Below are 7,183 nucleotides of genomic sequence, written 5' to 3' on the forward strand. Positions count from 1 at the left end.
CTTGGCAGGCTTCTGCAGATAGGGTCCCACTGGATTCTAAACCATAGCTGCTTGTATTTAGGGCTTGATCCTGCTCATTGGCAGTGTGGAGAGTTCTACCTCTCAGCACCAGGTGCAATGTGAGAAGCAGGAGGAGGAGCACAGGGGAACTCAATTCTGCACTAAGGAGAACACTGCTGTGTGGTTGCCTGGTAGCAGGCCTGAAGCCCAGGAGGGAAGCAAGGAGCTGAGTGCTTTGTAATGACAATGCATGTCCCTTTCTCTCTCTGCGTGTGCAAGCGTAGCAATGCAGTTAGGCTGACGGTCCTAGTGCAAGCGTAGCAAAGTGGTTAGGCAGACAGTCCTAGCATGTGTGGACAGAAAAATGAAACTGACAGGACTATCTGATGTGCTTTAGGATGTTCGATAGCCCCTATGATCATGGTACGTAAGCTTTGGAAAAGCAATTCCGATCTGCAAAGCAATGTCCAAAGCAGATTTCATAGTGGAGCTAGTCAGTTGCATTTTGCTGCTACATTGAGAGCAGAGGACTCCCATGTACCAGGCCAGAGGACTTTACAAGACAGTGTCTGGCATAAATGTTGGGCACTGCTGATTCCTGATTGAGGATCTGAATTTCAGCTTCCAAGGGGGCCTAGTGGAGAGAACGCTGGACTGGGATTTAGGACACCTGGCTTTGCCACTGGCCTGCTGGGTGACCTTGGGCAAGTCTCTTTGCTGCTCTGTGCCTCAGTTTCCCCCTCTCCGAAATGGTGATAATGATTCTTTGTGGAATGCTTTGAGATCTACTGATGAATAGCCCTATATAAAGACTAAGTGGCATGATTACTATTTTAAAAACAGTTCATTTGACTAAATAGCCATGTATTCAATGTGACAATGGCCATCATAAGTCATCACTGGGAACTGAGAGCCGTCTCTACAGCGCTAATGAGTCTGAGCTTCCTTAGCAGGTAGCTGTAGTAGACTCCTATGAAAGACCCACTAGAAAGGAAGATTGTGTAGCACACACTGAACAGTGCATTACACAGAGAGAACAGGGATATTGTCTTTCAGATCAATATTTCACCATTTATCATACAACTTTTCAAGGGTATGTTTATTTCAAAACAAGGATGTTTTCCCTCTAGGGATTTCTATTTTAACACGACAGGTCATGAAGTAAATACATCTTGGAGTTCAAGGCACTACAAGGAGATGAACAAGTAACATTTACAGGCCCCTCCCCACTTTAAATAGCCAGAGTTCTCTATTTTTCTCTACCAAAAGCAATGTATTCCGTGAAGCATGCATTCTATATATGATATCATGTAGAATTGGGTATGTTTAGTCCACAGAAGATAAGGCTGAGAGGGAACATAAGTCATCAAACATGTAAAATGTTATAAAGAGGATGGTGGGCAATTGTTTTCCATGTTCACTAAGAGTAGGACAAGAAGTAATTGGCTCAGCTTGCAGCAAAGGAGGGTTAGGTTAGATATCAGGAGGTCCTTTCTAACTAAAAGGATAGTTAAGCACTGGAATAGGTGAGCTAAGGAGGTTGTAGAATCCATGTCTGTGGAGGTTTTTTAAAAACAGATTGGACAAGCACCTGTCGGGGATGGTCTAGGTATATTTTCATCCTACCTCAGTGGTGGGGGCTGGACTAGATGACCTCTTGAGGTCCCTTCCAACTCTACATTTCTACGATTCTGTCTCTGCCTTGTACATGACTACGTGGGAACAACCCTCCTGGCTCAGATCAGTGGTCCATCTTGTTACTGAGGGCTGGGCTACACTGAAGATTTACATCAATACTGCTACACCTTTCAGCGGTGTCAAAAATCTACACCCCACAGAGATGTAGCTATGCCGACCTAATCCCTAGTGTAGACAGTAATAAGCTAACAGAAGAATTCTTCCATTGACCTAGTTACCGACTTTCGGGGAAGTAGATTAATTACTGCCACGGGAGAAACCGCTCCTGTTGCTGTAATGACTGTCTACCCTGACGGCCTATAGTAGGACAGCTGCAGTGTTTTAAGTGTAGACGAAGCCTGAGGGTAGCCAACCCCAAATGCTTCAGAGGAAAGTGCAATAAACCCTGCACACGCTGTAAGCCCTGGAAAGGAAATGCAGGTTATAACTGTTGGGGCTGAGCTGTCCTTAACTGTACATGCTGCTGCATGGCTATGAGCTTCAGCTAATTATGTCTGAATCACAAACATAATTCAGAGAAGGCAGTTTCCCCATAATGTTTCACTGATGCATAGTAAGATATTTGAAGGAACTTCTTATATCTAGACAAGTATTCTGAAGGCTACTGCATTATTCAGAAATGTTGTGAATGCTGATTTATGTCTCTGTTTTATTTTAAAATGTAAAGGCTCGACTCAAGAAACAGGGACTGTCATGGGGCATAGTCACGTTGTAGTGCCCCTTGCTGTTGGAGCGTGGTGCAACTGGTGCCTCAGTTTCCCTCCCCAAGGTGGGTCTCCCTACGGTGGTTTGTGCTGGAGATGGAGCTTAGCCCTTCAGCCAAATGACAAATTTAACCCCTTCTGGGGTAGCAAACGTCCAACTAAGAAGTCCCAACAAACACAAAGTTTCCTCTGCCCTTCAGGGCTTTTCTTTAACCCACCTTCTGGGCCCAATTCCCAGCCCCTTTCCGGGCTAGCTTTGAGAGTCTCTCTCGCTGTGGGATAGACCGCTTGCCCCCCACCAGGCTGATTCTCCTGGAGTACCATTTTCAGCCCCTTTCTGGGCTCTTTTCCATGTGTCCTTCCCTGCTCTGGTAGAGCACTGGGTCCCTGGGCTTGCTCCCCTAGAGACCCTGGCTCAGGGATTTCCACAGAGACTTGCCCATTCCCCGTGGTTTCCCTCCTGACCGATCTCACTCACTCAGCCCTTTTACAAGAGCCTGGTGCCTGTAGGGCCCGTTCAAGGAAGTTTCACACCCTAGGCGAAACTTCCACCTTGCGCCCCCCCACCAGCCCTGTGGCAGCTCCCCGCCCCTCCTCCGCCCTGAGGTGCCCCCCCACGGCAGCTCCCCCCCCCCTGCCCTGAGGCGCTCCCCCAGCGGCAGCTCCTCCCCCCGGGGAGCCATGCGGCAGCTTCCCACCCCAGCTCACCTCTGCTCTGCCTCCTCCCCGAGCACGCTGGCCCCGCTCTAATTCTCCTCCCCTCCCAGGCTTGCGGCGCCAAACAGCTGATTGGGGCCGCAAGCCTGGGAGACGGGAGAAGTGGAGCAGCGATGGCGTGCTTGGAGAGGGGGCGTAGCAGAGGTGAGCTGGGGTGAGGAGCCCTGCGGCAGCTTCCCACCCCCCGCCCTGAAGCACTCCCACGCCAGTTCCCCACCCCCCTGGCCTGGGGAGCCATGCGGCAGCTCCCCACCCTAGCTCACCTCTGCTCTGTCTCCTCCTCGAGCATGCCGCCCCTGCTCTAATTCTCCTCACAGGCTTGCGGTGCTAAATAGCTGATTGGCTCTGCAAGCCTGGGAGACGGGAGAAGTGGAGCGGTGACTGCGCGCTTGGGGAGGAACGCTGTAAAAAAAAAAATTGGAGGCACCGCTTTTTGGCGCCCCCAAATCTTGGTGCCCTAGGCAACCGCCTAGTTCGCCTTAATAGTAGCACTGGCCCTGGGTGTCTGCTAAGCTCTCACCTGACCCTCTTCAGTCCCACTCCCTCAGGCTGGGAGCATTAATTAATTACAGTGCAGGCATGGCAGGCCACATCCTCCCTTAAAGGAGCCAGTCACAGGGCCCCATTTGGCTAACTGCTGTACAGTCAAGCAACAAATGAGCCAAGCCATGCCCCAGAGAGCTTTCGATATAGTGTCAGACTGGATGCAACAATGGGGTGGTGCCAATTGATGATGACTTTAGATGATGACTTTAGATCTTTTGGGCAGGGACTTTTGTTGTTGTTCTGTGTTTGTACAGCGTCCAGCACTGTGGGGTTCTGGTCCTAGGGTGACCAGATGTCCAGATTTTATGGGGACAGTCCCGATTTTTGGGTCTTTTTCTTATATAGGCTCCTATTACCCCCACCCCCATCCCGATTTTTCACATTTGCTGTCTGGTCATCCTATCTGGTCCCTGCGTGTGGCTCCTGGGCATTACCACAATACTGGTAATCATCAATTTTAAGGTTAGAAGAGACCATTTTGATCACTTGGTCTGACCTCATGCATAGCACAAGATTTCACCTGGTGATTCCTGCATCAGTCTGTAATTTATGGTTGAGCTGGATCATATTTAGAGATGAGTTCAGGTGTCAGGTATTTATTAAGGGTGTGGAAAAGATGAGGCTCTTTAAACAGGGAGGCAGCATACAGAGGTGTTTCCCTGCCTTTGCTAGCCAGCCCTGGCTGCTGAGTAAGGGACATGTTTCTTCAGCTTTGCTGCTGGGAATGCCCGGGGCTTGGGTGTGATGCATCCAGTTCTATCAGGTGATCTGACCTGACTCAGTGGGGTGCATGGGCCGTGTAGTACCAATAAAAAGAAACAAGGGGCTGGAGGCTAATTAGCGCTCTCATGGCTCTGAATCACACATATCTGTTTCTTTACTGAGTTGAGTGATGCAACTTTCCAAAGGAAAGGTTTGTGTCACTGACTTTACCGTGGCTGACAGTGGGTTTGAACGCGGCATCTTGAGCACTAAAAGAATGAGCTTCTGTTGCATGAGCTAAAGAAATAAATCCTCTAGCCCGAAGCAGTAGCGGTCTCCTAAACATCTGTGGACCAGCCCCTGGTTGGGGGACATGAGACAAAAACTGAATACAGGCAGGGCCGGCTCCAGGCACCAGCTTCTCAAGCAGGTGCTTGGGGCGGCCGCTCCGGAGAGGGGCGGCACGTCCATGTATTTGGCGGCAATTCGGCGGACGGTCCCTCACTCTGCCTGGGAGTGAAGGACCTCCCGCCGAATTGCCGCCGCAGATCACGATCGCGGCTTTTTTTGGGGGGGGAGGAGGGGAGAGGCCAAAACCCTGGTGCCGGCCCTGAATACAGGCATCATCAGCTGTACTTTATAAAGAAATGCAATGTTCTTCTTAGGCCTAGAAGTAATTCCATTGTATGTAAATTTACGTTCCTGCTGTTTGTCACTGAAATGGGCATTTTTTTCTAGGGTACCTGTCTCCATATATGGTTTGTGGACTGTTGCTGTGTAGGGTTTAAATAAAACTGAAATCAATTTGGGTCCATTGCATGAGGGGGAAAAACACTGTTATCTTCAGAAACAGAACGGGTCAAGGGATAATTCAAAAAGGAAGAGATGATGGAAAATGCAGGAGGCTGAAATAGCCAAAGATGCATTGCCCTGACTAGAAAGGCCTTGAAGACAGATGAAGAGGGAGCTCATCAGACATCCCTGGGGGAAGTGAGGCCCACAGATTGGGGGGCCCTGAATTGAGTAAGCTCTGTCCTTAAGGTGACCAGACAGCAAATGTGAAAAATCAGGATGGGGGTGGAGGGTAATAGGAGCCTATATAAGAAAAAGACCTAAAAATCGGGACTGTCCCTATAAAATTGGGACATCTGGTCCCCTATCTCTCCTTAGCCCAACAAGTCACTTGGAACCATGGCGGGTGAGCAAGACTTTAACTCACTAGGATGGATGCAGGGAAAGATGGTTGCTTAAAATGCTTAGGGCATAGATCGCTCAATATCCTATCGGTTAAAAAAAAATATTTGGCTTATTAGCAACCAGCAGAGGTCATGATGAAGTGACTGTTTGTGCTGTCCCAAGGGGACACGCTCTGCAACTGCCACAGCCTCTGGAGCAGTTTCAAGGGAATTTAAGGACATAAGAAATGATGATCCTTAACCAGACAGGTGTGGCAAGGTGGGCAACCCACCATTGCCGGTTGGCAAGAGACAGGCTGGTTATGATGGGCAGATATGTGCACCACGCTCTATTCTTCTCCTCGCCGTGGTGGCTCTGCTCTTACCCTCGGCTGAATGGAGTCATTTAGCGCAGGACTTGAAAGCTGCTCCTGGCTTCTCCTGTTGAGCTTGGTAGTAAAGCCTCTCATCAAGTAGCTTGGGTAACTCTCTGAGTCCATGTCACTGTGGTGACTTTGTGAAACCCTCTAATTCAAAAGAGAACTAATCATTGGATCCCACAGCCTCTGTGTGTCCAACTCCTTCGTCCAGGGCACTTCATAGTCCTGGCTCTTCTGTATAGCTGAGCAGACAAGCAGAGGCCTAATATGGGAGATTCAAAATAAATGACGTGCACCTGCTCCTTTTGCTCACTGGCTTCTTTCATGAGATCTCTCAAAGCTGCTCTTTGCTGAGGATGCCCTTTGAGAGGTGGACAAAGCAGTCTCCTGTCCATGCATTCTGGATGCTTTCAAGTAGACTGGTACAGGGCATGGTGTTTGGAGCTGCAGGGAGACAGAAGCAAGCTGGTACAAAAGAGCTGAATAAGCACCTATGTGATTTCTTCCTGAATAAGAGAATGTCTCAGTACATTGTACCCATCCAGTTTATTCAGGGCCTTTCCCTACAGAGGGAGTGTGTCATAATCTAGTGAACTGAGTATAGTATGGAACTGGGAGTTGGAACTCCTGGGTTCTAATTGTAGCTCTGCCACTGACTCATTGTGTGACAATGGGCAAGTCACTTAATCTCCCAGTGCCTCCCTTTTATCTATCTACCAAATAGGGAGAGTAATACCTGCTTCACTGAAGTGCTGAGCCTTTGTGTAACTATTCAGGAAAGCAGGGCTTCATTCTTAACATGCCATTAGATTCCTTAATGAGGGTAATAACCTAATGTTCACAATCTTAACTCACTCATCTTCAGTTCCTAGATACTACCATGACTGACGCTATGTAAATACCTAAAATGTGCAATAGCAAGTCACTGTCCTATTATTGACCTCAGGATTCTACAGTGTTCATCTGGCTACAGTGAGTTATCGAACAGAATAGCTTTGTATAAGGGTTCTAATCTTATCATGGTCCACTGTTCTGGTACCTAATAAGGCCTGACGCTGGTATTTATGCTCCCCTTAGTTTTGTGTGAGGACAATATCTTCAATTTTGAGACCTATTCAGTAAGTGTCCAGGCTATTACATGTGGGTATTTCAAGGTCTGTATCATTCGCAACACCTCCATGTGTCTTTACGGGCATGTAAGTGGATCTGGTCTTCTGGAGATTTTTATGTGATCTATAGAAACATTAGTCTTTAGAAATGT

This window comes from Trachemys scripta, chromosome 2 (assembly GCF_013100865.1).
Source record: "Trachemys scripta elegans isolate TJP31775 chromosome 2, CAS_Tse_1.0, whole genome shotgun sequence".
In the NCBI taxonomy this organism is placed as follows: domain Eukaryota; kingdom Metazoa; phylum Chordata; order Testudines; family Emydidae; genus Trachemys; species Trachemys scripta.